We start from the raw sequence: 17778 nt of genomic DNA, 5'->3' as shown, positions 1-17778 counted from the left end.
CAAAGGAGGCATAGGGGTGTGATTAGGCTCTTTTCTTTTTCACTACCGTTAATAAAGTAAACATTTTTTTTAAATATACAGAAGAAAGAAAGAAAGAAAAACACGCGCCCAGAGTGGGGACCGAACCCACGCCTTTCGATTACATGTCGAATGCCTTACCAATTCGGCTATCTGGGCGACTGTGTTCTCCTTCACTTTCTGGGCTATTTATATTTACTAGAATTGTATCTGACACTTGAGGGTGGTAGCCAGCGCCACTCTGACTACACGGGGAGAAGGGGACCTTCTTTTCAACCCCCGGGGCGTGACTCAAACGTCTACAGCCTGTCATGAGCGGGTAACTGGCGGGAAGCCCTCTTATGCTACCTAGGCATCAAGGCTGCCAGAACCGAGACCCTCGCTAGGCTTTCGCAGAATAATATAGTGAGGAAATGAGGGGCTCGTTGAGGAAATACAGAAAGATAGGTCAGCAGTCTACAACGCCAAAGGAGGCATAGGGGTGTGATTAGGCTCTTTTTTTTCACTACCGTTAATGAAGTAAACATTTTTTTTAAATATAAAGAAGAAAGAAAGAAAGAAAAACACGCGCCCAGAGTGGGGACCGAACCCACGCCTTTCGATTACATGTCGAATGCCTTACCAATTCGGCTATCTGGGCGACTGTGTTCTCCTTCACTTTCTGGGCTATTTATATTTACTGGAATTGTATCTGACGCTTGAGGGTGGTAGCCAGCGCCACTCTGACTACACGGGGAGAAGGGGACCTTCTTTTCAACCCCCGGGGGGTAACGCAAACGTCTACAGCCTGTCATGAGCGGGTAACTGGCGGGAAGCCCTCTTATGCTACCTAGGCATCAAGGCTGCCAGAACCGAGACCCTCGCTAGGCTTTCGCAGAATAATATAGTGAGGAAATGAGGGGCTCGTTGAGGAAATACAGAAAGATAGGTCAGCAGTCTACAATGCCAAATTAGGCATAGGGGTGTGAATAGGCTCTTTTCTTTTTCACTACCGTTAATGAAGTAAACATTTTTTTTAAATATACAGAAAAAAGAAAGAAAGAAAACCACGCGCCCAGAGTGGGGACCGAACCCACGCCTTTCGATTACATGTCGAATGCCTTACCAATTCGGCTATCTGGGCGACTGTGTCCTCCTTCACTTTCTGGGCTATTTATATTTACTAGAATTGTATCTGACGCTTGAGGGTGGTAGCCAGCGCCACTCTGACTACACGTGGAGAAGGGGACCTTCTTTTCAACCCCCGGGGCGTGACTCAAACGTCTACAGTCTGTCATGAGCGGGTAACTGGCGGGAAGCCCTCTTATGCTACCTAGGCATCAAGGCTGCCAGAACCGAGACCCTCGCTAGGCTTTCGCAGAATAATATAGTGAGGAAATGAGGGGCTCGTTGAGGAAATACAGAAAGATAGGTCAGCAGTCTACAACGCCAAAGGAGGCATAGGGGTGTGATTAGGCTCTTTTTTTTCACTACCGTTAATGAAGTAAACATTTTTTTTTAATATACAGAAGAAAGAAAGAAAGAAAAACACGCGCCCAGAGTGGGGACCGAACCCACGCCTTTCGATTACATGTCGAATGCCTTACCAATTCGGCTATCTGGGCGACTGTGTTCTCCTTCACTTTCTGGGCTATTTATATTTTCTGGAATTGTATCTGACGCTTGAGGGTGGTAGCCAGCGCCACTCTGACTACACGGGGAGAAGGGGACCTTCTTTTCAACCCCCGGGGCGTAACGCAAACGTCTACAGCCTGTCATGAGCGGGTAACTGGCGGGAAGCCCTCTTATGCTACCTAGGCATCAAGGCTGCCAGAACCGAGACCCTCGCTAGGCTTTCGCAGAATAATATAGTGAGGAAATGAGGGGCTCGTTGAGGAAATACAGAAAGATAGGTCAGCAGTCTACAACGCCAAAGGAGGCATAGGGGTGTGAATAGGCTCTTTTCTTTTTCACTACCGTTAATGAAGTAAACATTTTTTTTAAATATACCGAAGAAAGAAAGAAAGAAAAACACGCGCCCAGAGTGGGGACTGAACCCACGCCTTTCGATTACATGTCGAATGCCTTACCGATTCGGCTATCTGGGCGACTGTGTTCTCCTTCACTTTCTGGGCTATTTATAGTTACTAGAATTGTATCTGACGCTTGAGGGTGGCAGCCAGCGCCACTCTGACTACACGGGGAGAAGGGGACCTTCTTTTCAACCCCCGGGGCGTGACTCAAACGTCTACAGCCTGTCATGAGCGGGTAACTGGCGGGAAGCCCTCTTATGCTACCTAGGCATCAAGGCTGCCAGAACCGAGACCATCGCTAGGCTTTCGCAGAATAATATAGTGAGGAAATGAGGGGCTCGTTGAGGAAATACAGAAAGATAGGTCAGCAGTCTACAACTCCAAAGGAGGCATAGGGGTGTGAATAGGCTCTTTTCTTTTTCACTACCGTTAATGAAGTAAACATTTTTTTTAAATATACAGAAGAAAGAAAGAAAAACACGCGCCCAGAGTGGGGACCGAACCCACGCCTTTCGATTACATGTCGAATGCCTTACCAATTCGGCTATCTGGGCGACTGTGTCCTCCTTCACTTTCTGGGCTTTTTATATTTACTAGAATTGTATCTGACGCTTGAGGGTGGTAGCCAGCGCCACTCTGACTACACGGGGAGAAGGGGACCTTCTTTTCAACCCCCGGGGCGTGACTCAAACGTCTACAGCCTGTCATGAGCGGGTAACTGGCGGGAAGCCCTCTTATGCTACCTAGGCATCAAGGCTGCCAGAACCGAGACCCTCGCTAGGCTTTCGCAGAATAATATAGTGAGGAAATGAGGGGCTCGTTGAGGAAATACAGAAAGATAGGTCAGCAGTCTACAACGCCAAAGGAGGCATAGGGGTGTGATTAGGCTCTTTTCTTTTTCACTACCGTTAATGAAGTAAACATTTTTTTTAAATATACAGAAGAAAGAAAGAAAGAAAAACACGCGCCCAGAGTGGGGACCGAACCCACGCCTTTCGATTACATGTCGAATGCCTTACTAATTCGTCTATCTGGACGACTGTGTCCTCCTTCACTTCTGGGCTATTTATATTTACTAGAATTGTATCTGACGCTTGAGGGTGGTAGCCAGCGCCACTCTGACTACACGGGGAGAAGGGGACCTTGTTTTCAACCCCCGGGGCATGACTCAGACGTCTACAGCCTGTCATGAGCGGGTAACTGGCGGGAAGCCCTCTTATGCTACCTAGGCATCAAGGCTGCCAGAATCGAGACCCTCGCTAGGCTTTCGCAGAATAATATAGTGAGGAAATGAGGGGCTCGTTGAGGAAATACAGAAAGATAGGTCAGCAGTCTACAACGCCAAAGGAGGCATAGGGGTGTGATTAGGCTCTTTTCTTTTTCACTACCGTTAATGAAGTAAACATTTTTTTAAATATACAGAAGAAAAAAAGAAAGAAAAACACGCGCCCAGAGTGGGGACCGAACCCACGCCTTTCGATTACATGTCGAATGCCTTACCAATTCGGCTATCTGAGCGGCTGTGTTCTCCTTCACTTTCTGGGCTATTTATATTTACTAGAATTGTATCTGACGCTTGAGGGTGTTAGCCAGCGCCACTCTGACTACACGGGGAGAAGGGGACCTTCTTTTCAACCCCCGGGGCGTGACTCAAACGTCTACAGCCTGTCATGAGCGGGTAACTGGCGGGAAGCTCTCTTATGCTACCTAGGCATCAAGGCTGCCAGAACCGAGACGCTCGCTAGGCTTTCGCAGAATATTATAGTAAGGAAATGAGGGGCTCGTTGAGGAAATACAGAAAGATAGGTCAGCAGTCTACAACGCCAAAGGAGGCACAGGGGTGTGATTAGGCTCTTTTCTTTTTCACTACCGTTAATGAAGTAAACATTTTTTTTAAATATACAGAAGAAAGAAAGAAAGAAAAACACGCGCCCAGAGTGGGGACCGAACCCACGCCTTTCGATTACATGTCGAATGCCTTACCAATTCGGCTATCTGGGCGACTGTGTTCTCCTTCACTTTCTGGGCTATTTATATTTACTAGAATTGTATCTGACGCTTGAGGGTGGTAGCCAGCGCCACTCTGACTACACGGGGAGAAGGGGACCTTCTTTTCAACCCCCGGGGCGTGACTCAAACGTCTACAGCCTGTCATGAGCGGGTAACTGGCGGGAAGCCCTCTTATGCTACCTAGGCATCAAGGCTGCCAGAACCGAGACCCTCGCTAGGCTTTCGCAGAATAATATAGTGAGGAAATGAGGGGCTCGTTGAGGAAATACAGAAAGATAGGTCAGCAGTCTACAACGCCAAAGGAGGCATAGGGGTGTGATTAGGCTCTTTTCTTTTTCACTACCGTTAATGAAGTAAACATTTTTTTATATATTCAGAAGAGAGAAAGAAAGAAAAACACGCGCCCAGAGTGGGGACCGAACCCACGCCTTTCGATTACATGTCGAATGCCTTACCAATTCGGCTATCTGGGCGACTGTGTTCTCCTTCACTTTCTGGGCTATTTATATTTACTAGAATTGTATCTGACGCTTGAGGGTGGTAGCCAGCGCCACTCTGACTACACGGGGAGAAGGGGACCTTCTTTTCAAACCCCGGGGCGTGACTCAAACGTCTACAGCCTGTCATGAGCGGGTAACTGGCGGGAAGCACTCTTATGCTACCTAGTCATCAAGGCTGCCAGAACCGAGACCCTCGCTAGGCTTTCGCAGAATAATATAGTGAGGAAATGAGGGGCTTGTTAAGGAAATACAGAAAGATAGGTCAGCAGTCTACAACGCCAAAGGAGGCATAGGGGTGTGATTAGGCTCTTTTCTTTTTCACTACCGTTAATGAAGTAAACATTTTTTTTAAATATACAGAAGAAAGAAAGAAAAACACGCGCCCAGAGTGGGGACCGAACCCACACCTTTCGATTACATGTCGAATGCCTTACCAATTCGGCTATCTGGGCGACTGTGTCCTCCTTCACTTTCTGGGCTATTTATATTTACTAGAATTGTATCTGACGCTTGAAGGTGGTAGCCAGCGCCACTCTGACTACACGAGGAGAAGGGGACCTTCTTTTCAACCCCCGAGGCGTGACTCAAACGTCTACAGCCTGTCATGAGCGGGTAACTGGCGGGAAGCCCTCTTATGCTACCTAGGCATCAAGGCTGCCAGAACCGAGACCCTCGCTAGGCTTTCGCAGAATAATATAGTGAGGAAATGAGGGGCTCGTTGAGGAAATACAGAAAGATAGGTCAGCAGTCTACAACGCCAAAGGAGGCATAGGGGTGTGATTAGGTTCTTTTCTTTTTCACTGCCGTTAATGAAGTAAACATTTTTTTTAATATACAGAAGAAAGAAAGAAAGAAAAACACGCGCCCAGAGTGGGGACCGAACCCACGCCTTTCGATTACATGTCGAATGCCTTACCAATTCGGCTATCTGGATGACTGTGTTCTCCTTCACTTTCTGGGCTATTTGTATTTACTAGAATTGTATCTGACGCTTGAGGGTGGGAGCCAGCGCCACTCTGACTACACGGGGAGAAGGGGACCTTGTTTTCAACCCCTGGGGCATGACTCAGACGTCTACAGCCTGTCATGAGCGGGTAACTGGCGGGAAGCCCTCTTATGCTACCTAGGCATCAAGGCTGCCAGAATCGAGACCCTCGCAAGGCTTTCGCAGAATAATATAGTGAGGAAAGGAGGGGCTCGTTGAGGAAATACAGAAAGATAGGTCAGCAGTCTACAACGCCAAAGGAGGCATAGGGGTGTGATTAGGCTCTTTTCTTTTTCACTACCGTTAATGAAGTAAACATTTTTTTAAATATACAGAAGAAAAAAAGAAAGAAAAACACGCGCCCAGAGTGGGGACCGAACCCACGCCTTTCGATTACATGTCGAATGCCTTACCAATTCGGCTATCTGAGCGGCTGTGTTCTCCTTCACTTTCTGGGCTATTTATATTTACTAGAATTGTATCTGACGCTTGAGGGTGTTAGCCAGCGCCACTCTGACTACACGGGGAGAAGGGGACCTTCTTTTCAACCCCCGGGGCGTGACTCAAACGTCTACAGCCTGTCATGGACGGGTAACTGGCGGGAAGCTCTCTTATGCTACCTAGGCATCAAGGCTGCCAGAACCGAGACGCTCGCTAGGCTTTCGCAGAATATTATAGTAAGGAAATGAGGGGCTCGTTGAGGAAATACAGAAAGATAGGTCAGCAGTCTACAACGCCAAAGGAGGCATAGGGGTGTGATTAGGCTCTTTTCTTTTTCACTACCGTTAATAAAGTAAACATTTTTTTTAAATATACAGAAGAAAGAAAGAAAGAAAAACACGCGCCCAGAGTGGGGACCGAACCCACGCCTTTCGATTACATGTCGAATGCCTTACCAATTCGGCTATCTGGGCGACTGTGTTCTCCTTCACTTTCTGGGCTATTTATATTTACTAGAATTGTATCTGACACTTGAGGGTGGTAGCCAGCGCCACTCTGACTACACGGGGAGAAGGGGACCTTCTTTTCAACCCCCGGGGCGTGACTCAAACGTCTACAGCCTGTCATGAGCGGGTAACTGGCGGGAAGCCCTCTTATGCTACCTAGGCATCAAGGCTGCCAGAACCGAGACCCTCGCTAGGCTTTCGCAGAATAATATAGTGAGGAAATGAGGGGCTCGTTGAGGAAATACAGAAAGATAGGTCAGCAGTCTACAACGCCAAAGGAGGCATAGGGGTGTGATTAGGCTCTTTTTTTTCACTACCGTTAATGAAGTAAACATTTTTTTTTAAATATACAGAAGAAAGAAAGAAAGAAAAACACGCGCCCAGAGTGGGGACCGAACCCACGCCTTTCGATTACATGTCGAATGCCTTACCAATTCGGCTATCTGGGCGACTGTGTTCTCCTTCACTTTCTGGGCTATTTATATTTACTGGAATTGTATCTGACGCTTGAGGGTGGTAGCCAGCGCCACTCTGACTACACGGGGAGAAGGGGACCTTCTTTTCAACCCCCGGGGCGTAACGCAAACGTCTACAGCCTGTCATGAGCGGGTAACTGGCGGGAAGCCCTCTTATGCTACCTAGGCATCAAGGCTGCCAGAACCGAGACCCTCGCTAGGCTTTCGCAGAATAATATAGTGAGGAAATGAGGGGCTCGTTGAGGAAATACAGAAAGATAGGTCAGCAGTCTACAACGCCAAAGGAGGCATAGGGGTGTGAATAGGCTCTTTTCTTTTTCACTACCGTTAATGAAGTAAACATTTTTTTTAAATATACCGAAGAAAGAAAGAAAGAAAAACACGCGCCCAGAGTGGGGACTGAACCCACGCCTTTCGATTACATGTCGAATGCCTTACCGATTCGGCTATCTGGGCGACTGTGTTCTCCTTCACTTTCTGGGCTATTTATAGTTACTAGAATTGTATCTGACGCTTGAGGGTGGCAGCCAGCGCCACTCTGACTACACGGGGAGAAGGGGACCTTCTTTTCAACCCCCGGGGCGTGACTCAAACGTCTACAGCCTGTCATGAGCGGGTAACTGGCGGGAAGCCCTCTTATGCTACCTAGGCATCAAGGCTGCCAGAACCGAGACCATCGCTAGGCTTTCGCAGAATAATATAGTGAGGAAATGAGGGGCTCGTTGAGGAAATACAGAAAGATAGGTCAGCAGTCTACAACTCCAAAGGAGGCATAGGGGTGTGAATAGGCTCTTTTCTTTTTCACTACCGTTAATGAAGTAAACATTTTTTTTAAATATACAGAAGAAAGAAAGAAAAACACGCGCCCAGAGTGGGGACCGAACCCACGCCTTTCGATTACATGTCGAATGCCTTACCAATTCGGCTATCTGGGCGACTGTGTCCTCCTTCACTTTCTGGGCTTTTTATATTTACTAGAATTGTATCTGACGCTTGAGGGTGGTAGCCAGCGCCACTCTGACTACACGGGGAGAAGGGGACCTTCTTTTCAACCCCCGGGGCGTGACTCAAACGTCTACAGCCTGTCATGAGCGGGTAACTGGCGGGAAGCCCTCTTATGCTACCTAGGCATCAAGGCTGCCAGAACCGAGACCCTCGCTAGGCTTTCGCAGAATAATATAGTGAGGAAATGAGGGGCTCGTTGAGGAAATACAGAAAGATAGGTCAGCAGTCTACAACGCCAAAGGAGGCATAGGGGTGTGATTAGGCTCTTTTCTTTTTCACTACCGTTAATGAAGTAAACATTTTTTTTAAATATACAGAAGAAAGAAAGAAAGAAAAACACGCGCCCAGAGTGGGGACCGAACCCACGCCTTTCGATTACATGTCGAATGCCTTACTAATTCGTCTATCTGGACGACTGTGTCCTCCTTCACTTCTGGGCTATTTATATTTACTAGAATTGTATCTGACGCTTGAGGGTGGTAGCCAGCGCCACTCTGACTACACGGGGAGAAGGGGACCTTGTTTTCAACCCCCGGGGCATGACTCAGACGTCTACAGCCTGTCATGAGCGGGTAACTGGCGGGAAGCCCTCTTATGCTACCTAGGCATCAAGGCTGCCAGAATCGAGACCCTCGCTAGGCTTTCGCAGAATAATATAGTGAGGAAATGAGGGGCTCGTTGAGGAAATACAGAAAGATAGGTCAGCAGTCTACAACGCCAAAGGAGGCATAGGGGTGTGATTAGGCTCTTTTCTTTTTCACTACCGTTAATGAAGTAAACATTTTTTTAAATATACAGAAGAAAAAAAGAAAGAAAAACACGCGCCCAGAGTGGGGACCGAACCCACGCCTTTCGATTACATGTCGAATGCCTTACCAATTCGGCTATCTGAGCGGCTGTGTTCTCCTTCACTTTCTGGGCTATTTATATTTACTAGAATTGTATCTGACGCTTGAGGGTGTTAGCCAGCGCCACTCTGACTACACGGGGAGAAGGGGACCTTCTTTTCAACCCCCGGGGCGTGACTCAAACGTCTACAGCCTGTCATGAGCGGGTAACTGGCGGGAAGCTCTCTTATGCTACCTAGGCATCAAGGCTGCCAGAACCGAGACGCTCGCTAGGCTTTCGCAGAATATTATAGTAAGGAAATGAGGGGCTCGTTGAGGAAATACAGAAAGATAGGTCAGCAGTCTACAACGCCAAAGGAGGCACAGGGGTGTGATTAGGCTCTTTTCTTTTTCACTACCGTTAATGAAGTAAACATTTTTTTTAAATATACAGAAGAAAGAAAGAAAGAAAAACACGCGCCCAGAGTGGGGACCGAACCCACGCCTTTCGATTACATGTCGAATGCCTTACCAATTCGGCTATCTGGGCGACTGTGTTCTCCTTCACTTTCTGGGCTATTTATATTTACTAGAATTGTATCTGACGCTTGAGGGTGGTAGCCAGCGCCACTCTGACTACACGGGGAGAAGGGGACCTTCTTTTCAACCCCCGGGGCGTGACTCAAACGTCTACAGCCTGTCATGAGCGGGTAACTGGCGGGAAGCCCTCTTATGCTACCTAGGCATCAAGGCTGCCAGAACCGAGACCCTCGCTAGGCTTTCGCAGAATAATATAGTGAGGAAATGAGGGGCTCGTTGAGGAAATACAGAAAGATAGGTCAGCAGTCTACAACGCCAAAGGAGGCATAGGGGTGTGATTAGGCTCTTTTTTTTCACTACCGTTAATGAAGTAAACATTTTTTTTAAATATAAAGAAGAAAGAAAGAAAGAAAAACACGCGCCCAGAGTGGGGACCGAACCCACGCCTTTCGATTACATGTCGAATGCCTTACCAATTCGGCTATCTGGGCGACTGTGTCCTCCTTCACTTTCTGGGCTATTTATATTTACTAGAATTGTATCTGACGCTTGAGGGTGGTAGCCAGCGCCACTCTGACTACACGTGGAGAAGGGGACCTTCTTTTCAACCCCCGGGGCGTGACTCAAACGTCTACAGTCTGTCATGAGCGGGTAACTGGCGGGAAGCCCTCTTATGCTACCTAGGCATCAAGGCTGCCAGAACCGAGACCCTCGCTAGGCTTTCGCAGAATAATATAGTGAGGAAATGAGGGGCTCGTTGAGGAAATACAGAAAGATAGGTCAGCAGTCTACAACGCCAAAGGAGGCATAGGGGTGTGATTAGGCTCTTTTTTTTCACTACCGTTAATGAAGTAAACATTTTTTTTTAATATACAGAAGAAAGAAAGAAAGAAAAACACGCGCCCAGAGTGGGGACCGAACCCACGCCTTTCGATTACATGTCGAATGCCTTACCAATTCGGCTATCTGGGCGACTGTGTTCTCCTTCACTTTCTGGGCTATTTATATTTACTGGAATTGTATCTGACGCTTGAGGGTGGTAGCCATCGCCACTCTGACTACACGGGGAGAAGGGGACCTTCTTTTCAACCCCCGGGGCGTAACGCAAACGTCTACAGCCTGTCATGAGCGGGTAACTGGCGGGAAGCCCTCTTATGCTATCTAGGCATCAAGGCTGCCAGAACCGAGACCCTCGCTAGGCTTTCGTAGAATAATATAGTGAGGAAATGAGGGGCTCGTTGAGGAAATACAGAAAGATAGGTCAGCAGTCTACAACTCCAAAGGAGGCATAGGGGTGTGAATAGGCTCTTTTCTTTTTCACTACCGTTAATGAAGTAAACATTTTTTTTAAATATACAGAAGAAAGAAAGAAAAACACGCGCCCAGAGTGGGGACCGAACCCACGCCTTTCGATTACATGTCGAATGCCTTACCAATTCGGCTATCTGGGCGACTGTGTCCTCCTTCACTTTCTGGGCTTTTTATATTTACTAGAATTGTATCTGACGCTTGAGGGTGGTAGCCAGCGCCACTCTGACTACACGGGGAGAAGGGGACCTTCTTTTCAACCCCCGGGGCGTGACTCAAACGTCTACAGCCTGTCATGAGCGGGTAACTGGCGGGAAGCCCTCTTATGCTACCTAGGCATCAAGGCTGCCAGAACCGAGACCCTCGCTAGGCTTTCGCAGAATAATATAGTGAGGAAATGAGGGGCTCGTTGAGGAAATACAGAAAGATAGGTCAGCAGTCTACAACGCCAAAGGAGGCATAGGGGTGTGATTAGGCTCTTTTCTTTTTCACTACCGTTAATGAAGTAAACATTTTTTTTAAATATACAGAAGAAAGAAAGAAAGAAAAACACGCGCCCAGAGTGGGGACCGAACCCACGCCTTTCGATTACATGTCGAATGCCTTACTAATTCGGCTATCTGGGCGACTGTGTTCTCCTTCACTTTCTGGGCTATTTATATTTACTAGAATTGTATCTGACGCTTGAGGGTGGTAGCCAGCGCCACTCTGACTACACGGGGAGAAGGGGACCTTCTTTTCAACCCCCGGGGCGTGACTCAAACGTCTACAGCCTGTCATGAGCGGGTAACTGGCGGGAAGCCCTCTTATGCTACCTAGGCATCAAGGCTGCCAGAACCGAGACCCTCGCTAGGCTTTCGCAGAATAATATAGTGAGGAAATGAGGGGCTCGTTGAGGAAATACAGAAAGATAGGTCAGCAGTCTACAACGCCAAAGGAGGCATAGGGGTGTGATTAGGCTCTTTTTTTTCACTACCGTTAATGAAGTAAACATTTTTTTTTAAATATAAAGAAGAAAGAAAGAAAGAAAAACACGCGCCCAGAGTGGGGACCGAACCCACGCCTTTCGATTACATGTCGAATGCCTTACCAATTCGGCTATCTGGGCGACTGTGTTCTCCTTCACTTTCTGGGCTATTTATATTTACTGAAATTGTATCTGACGCTTGAGGGTGGTAGCCAGCGCCACTCTGACTACACGGGGAGAAGGGGACCTTCTTTTCAACCCCCGGGGCGTAACGCAAACGTCTACAGCCTGTCATGAGCGGGTAACTGGCGGGAAGCCCTCTTATGCTACCTAGGCATCAAGGCTGCCAGAACCGAGACCCTCGCTAGGCTTTCGCAGAATAATATAGTGAGGAAATGAGGGGCTCGTTGAGGAAATACAGAAAGATAGGTCAGCAGTCTACAATGCCAAATTAGGCATAGGGGTGTGAATAGGCTCTTTTCTTTTTCACTACCGTTAATGAAGTAAACATTTTTTTTAAATATACAGAAAAAAGAAAGAAAGAAAACCACGCGCCCAGAGTGGGGACCGAACCCACGCCTTTCGATTACATGTCGAATGCCTTACCAATTCGGCTATCTGGGCGACTGTGTCCTCCTTCACTTTCTGGGCTATTTATATTTACTAGAATTGTATCTGACGCTTGAGGGTGGTAGCCAGCGCCACTCTGACTACACGTGGAGAAGGGGACCTTCTTTTCAACCCCCGGGGCGTGACTCAAACGTCTACAGTCTGTCATGAGCGGGTAACTGGCGGGAAGCCCTCTTATGCTACCTAGGCATCAAGGCTGCCAGAACCGAGACCCTCGCTAGGCTTTCGCAGAATAATATAGTGAGGAAATGAGGGGCTCGTTGAGGAAATACAGAAAGATAGGTCAGCAGTCTACAACGCCAAAGGAGGCATAGGGGTGTGATTAGGCTCTTTTTTTTCACTACCGTTAATGAAGTAAACATTTTTTTTTAATATACAGAAGAAAGAAAGAAAGAAAAACACGCGCCCAGAGTGGGGACCGAACCCACGCCTTTCGATTACATGTCGAATGCCTTACCAATTCGGCTATCTGGGCGACTGTGTTCTCCTTCACTTTCTGGGCTATTTATATTTACTGGAATTGTATCTGACGCTTGAGGGTGGTAGCCAGCGCCACTCTGACTACACGGGGAGAAGGGGACCTTCTTTTCAACCCCCGGGGCGTAACGCAAACGTCTACAGCCTGTCATGAGCGGGTAACTGGCGGGAAGCCCTCTTATGCTACCTAGGCATCAAGGCTGCCAGAACCGAGACCCTCGCTAGGCTTTCGCAGAATAATATAGTGAGGAAATGAGGGGCTCGTTGAGGAAATACAGAAAGATAGGTCAGCAGTCTACAACGCCAAAGGAGGCATAGGGGTGTGAATAGGCTCTTTTCTTTTTCACTACCGTTAATGAAGTAAACATTTTTTTTAAATATACCGAAGAAAGAAAGAAAGAAAAACACGCGCCCAGAGTGGGGACTGAACCCACGCCTTTCGATTACATGTCGAATGCCTTACCGATTCGGCTATCTGGGCGACTGTGTTCTCCTTCACTTTCTGGGCTATTTATATTTACTAGAATTGTATCTGACGCTTGAGGGTGGCAGCCAGCGCCACTCTGACTACACGGGGAGAAGGGGACCTTCTTTTCAACCCCCGGGGCGTGACTCAAACGTCTACAGCCTGTCATGAGCGGGTAACTGGCGGGAAGCCCTCTTATGCTACCTAGGCATCAAGGCTGCCAGAACCGAGACCATCGCTAGGCTTTCGCAGAATAATATAGTGAGGAAATGAGGGGCTCGTTGAGGAAATACAGAAAGATAGGTCAGCAGTCTACAACTCCAAAGGAGGCATAGGGGTGTGAATAGGCTCTTTTCTTTTTCACTACCGTTAATGAAGTAAACATTTTTTTTAAATATACAGAAGAAAGAAAGAAAAACACGCGCCCAGAGTGGGGACCGAACCCACGCCTTTCGATTACATGTCGAATGCCTTACCAATTCGGCTATCTGGGCGACTGTGTCCTCCTTCACTTTCTGGGCTTTTTATATTTACTAGAATTGTATCTGACGCTTGAGGGTGGTAGCCAGCGCCACTCTGACTACACGGGGAGAAGGGGACCTTCTTTTCAACCCCCGGGGCGTGACTCAAACGTCTACAGCCTGTCATGAGCGGGTAACTGGCGGGAAGCCCTCTTATGCTACCTAGGCATCAAGGCTGCCAGAACCGAGACCCTCGCTAGGCTTTCGCAGAATAATATAGTGAGGAAATGAGGGGCTCGTTGAGGAAATACAGAAAGATAGGTCAGCAGTCTACAACGCCAAAGGAGGCATAGGGGTGTGATTAGGCTCTTTTCTTTTTCACTACCGTTAATGAAGTAAACATTTTTTTTAAATATACAGAAGAAAGAAAGAAAGAAAAACACGCGCCCAGAGTGGGGACCGAACCCACGCCTTTCGATTACATGTCGAATGCCTTACTAATTCGTCTATCTGGACGACTGTGTCCTCCTTCACTTCTGGGCTATTTATATTTACTAGAATTGTATCTGACGCTTGAGGGTGGTAGCCAGCGCCACTCTGACTACACGGGGAGAAGGGGACCTTCTTTTCAACCCCCGAGGCGTGACTCAAACGTCTACAGCCTGTCATGAGCGGGTAACTGGCGGGAAGCCCTCATATGCTACCAAGGCATCAAGGCTGCCAGAACCGAGACCCTCGCTAGGCTTTCGCAGAATAATATAGTGAGGAAATGAGGGGCTCGTTGAGGAAATACAGAAAGATAGGTCAGCAGTCTACAACGCCAAAGGAGGCATAGGGGTGTGATTAGGTTCTTTTCTTTTTCACTGCCGTTAATGAAGTAAACATTTTTTTTAATATACAGAAGAAAGAAAGAAAGAAAAACACGCGCCCAGAGTGGGGACCGAACCCACGCCTTTCGATTACATGTCGAATGCCTTACCAATTCGGCTATCTGGATGACTGTGTTCTCCTTCACTTTCTGGGCTATTTGTATTTACTAGAATTGTATCTGACGCTTGAGGGTGGTAGCCAGCGCCACTCTGACTACACGGGGAGAAGGGGACCTTGTTTTCAACCCCCGGGGCATGACTCAGACGTCTACAGCCTGTCATGAGCGGGTAACTGGCGGGAAGCCCTCTTATGCTACCTAGGCATCAAGGCTGCCAGAATCGAGACCCTCGCTAGGCTTTCGCAGAATAATATAGTGAGGAAATGAGGGGCTCGTTGAGGAAATACAGAAAGATAGGTCAGCAGTCTACAACGCCAAAGGAGGCATAGGGGTGTGATTAGGCTCTTTTCTGTTTCACTACCGTTAATGAAGTAAACATTTTTTTAAATATACAGAAGAAAAAAAGAAAGAAAAACACGCGCCCAGAGTGGGGACCGAACCCACGCCTTTCGATTACATGTCGAATGCCTTACCAATTCGGCTATCTGAGCGGCTGTGTTCTCCTTCACTTTCTGGGCTATTTATATTTACTAGAATTGTATCTGACGCTTGAGGGTGTTAGCCAGCGCCACTCTGACTACACGGGGAGAAGGGGACCTTCTTTTCAACCCCCGGGGCGTGACTCAAACGTCTACAGCCTGTCATGAGCGGGTAACTGGCGGGAAGCTCTCTTATGCTACCTAGGCATCAAGGCTGCCAGAACCGAGACGCTCGCTAGGCTTTCGCAGAATATTATAGTAAGGAAATGAGGGGCTCGTTGAGGAAATACAGAAAGATAGGTCAGCAGTCTACAACGCCAAAGGAGGCACAGGGGTGTGATTAGGCTCTTTTCTTTTTCACTACCGTTAATGAAGTAAACATTTTTTTTAAATATACAGAAGAAAGAAAGAAAGAAAAACACGCGCCCAGAGTGGGGACCGAACCCACGCCTTTCGATTACATGTCGAATGCCTTACCAATTCGGCTATCTGGGCGACTGTGTTCTCCTTCACTTTCTGGGCTATTTATATTTACTAGAATTGTATCTGACGCTTGAGGGTGGTAGCCAGCGCCACTCTGACTACACGGGGAGAAGGGGACCTTCTTTTCAACCCCCGGGGCGTGACTCAAACGTCTACAGCCTGTCATGAGCGGGTAACTGGCGGGAAGCCCTCTTATGCTACCTAGGCATCAAGGCTGCCAGAACCGAGACCCTCGCTAGGCTTTCGCAGAATAATATAGTGAGGAAATGAGGGGCTCGTTGAGGAAATACAGAAAGATAGGTCAGCAGTCTACAACGCCAAAGGAGGCATAGGGGTGTGATTAGGCTCTTTTTTTTCACTACCGTTAATGAAGTAAACATTTTTTTTAAATATAAAGAAGAAAGAAAGAAAGAAAAACACGCGCCCAGAGTGGGGACCGAACCCACGCCTTTCGATTACATGTCGAATGCCTTACCAATTCGGCTATCTGGGCGACTGTGTTCTCCTTCACTTTCTGGGCTATTTATATTTACTGAAATTGTATCTGACGCTTGAGGGTGGTAGCCAGCGCCACTCTGACTACACGGGGAGAAGGGGACCTTCTTTTCAACCCCCGGGGCGTAACGCAAACGTCTACAGCCTGTCATGAGCGGGTAACTGGCGGGAAGCCCTCTTATGCTACCTAGGCATCAAGGCAGCCAGAACCGAGACCCTCGCTAGGCTTTCGCAGAATAATATAGTGAGGAAATGAGGGGCTCGTTGAGGAAATACAGAAAGATAGGTCAGCAGTCTACAATGCCAAATTAGGCATAGGGGTGTGAATAGGCTCTTTTCTTTTTCACTACCGTTAATGAAGTAAACATTTTTTTTAAATATACAGAAAAAAGAAAGAAAGAAAACCACGCGCCCAGAGTGGGGACCGAACCCACGCCTTTCGATTACATGTCGAATGCCTTACCAATTCGGCTATCTGGGCGACTGTGTCCTCCTTCACTTTCTGGGCTATTTATATTTACTAGAATTGTATCTGACGCTTGAGGGTGGTAGCCAGCGCCACTCTGACTACACGTGGAGAAGGGGACCTTCTTTTCAACCCCCGGGGCGTGACTCAAACGTCTACAGTCTGTCATGAGCGGGTAACTGGCGGGAAGCCCTCTTATGCTACCTAGGCATCAAGGCTGCCAGAACCGAGACCCTCGCTAGGCTTTCGCAGAATAATATAGTGAGGAAATGAGGGGCTCGTTGAGGAAATACAGAAAGATAGGTCAGCAGTCTACAACGCCAAAGGAGGCATAGGGGTGTGATTAGGCTCTTTTTTTTCACTACCGTTAATGAAGTAAACATTTTTTTTTAATATACAGAAGAAAGAAAGAAAGAAAAACACGCGCCCAGAGTGGGGACCGAACCCACGCCTTTCGATTACATGTCGAATGCCTTACCAATTCGGCTATCTGGGCGACTGTGTTCTCCTTCACTTTCTGGGCTATTTATATTTACTGGAATTGTATCTGACGCTTGAGGGTGGTAGCCATCGCCACTCTGACTACACGGGGAGAAGGGGACCTTCTTTTCAACCCCCGGGGCGTAACGCAAACGTCTACAGCCTGTCATGAGCGGGTAACTGGCGGGAAGCCCTCTTATGCTATCTAGGCATCAAGGCTGCCAGAACCGAGACCCTCGCTAGGCTTTCGTAGAATAATATAGTGAGGAAATGAGGGGCTCGTTGAGGAAATACAGAAAGATAGGTCAGCAGTCTACAACTCCAAAGGAGGCATAGGGGTGTGAATAGGCTCTTTTCTTTTTCACTACCGTTAATGAAGTAAACATTTTTTTTAAATATACAGAAGAAAGAAAGAAAAACACGCGCCCAGAGTGGGGACCGAACCCACGCCTTTCGATTACATGTCGAATGCCTTACCAATTCGGCTATCTGGGCGACTGTGTCCTCCTTCACTTTCTGGGCTTTTTATATTTACTAGAATTGTATCTGACGCTTGAGGGTGGTAGCCAGCGCCACTCTGACTACACGGGGAGAAGGGGACCTTCTTTTCAACCCCCGGGGCGTGACTCAAACGTCTACAGCCTGTCATGAGCGGGTAACTGGCGGGAAGCCCTCTTATGCTACCTAGGCATCAAGGCTGCCAGAACCGAGACCCTCGCTAGGCTTTCGCAGAATAATATAGTGAGGAAATGAGGGGC

Source organism: Haemaphysalis longicornis, unplaced genomic scaffold (assembly GCF_048455015.1).
Source record: "Haemaphysalis longicornis isolate Haplotype H1 unplaced genomic scaffold, Haemaphysalis longicornis Haplotype H1 scaffold_1, whole genome shotgun sequence".
NCBI classification, from domain to species: Eukaryota; Metazoa; Arthropoda; class Arachnida; order Ixodida; family Ixodidae; genus Haemaphysalis; species Haemaphysalis longicornis.
This window is presented reverse-complemented; position numbering follows the sequence as displayed.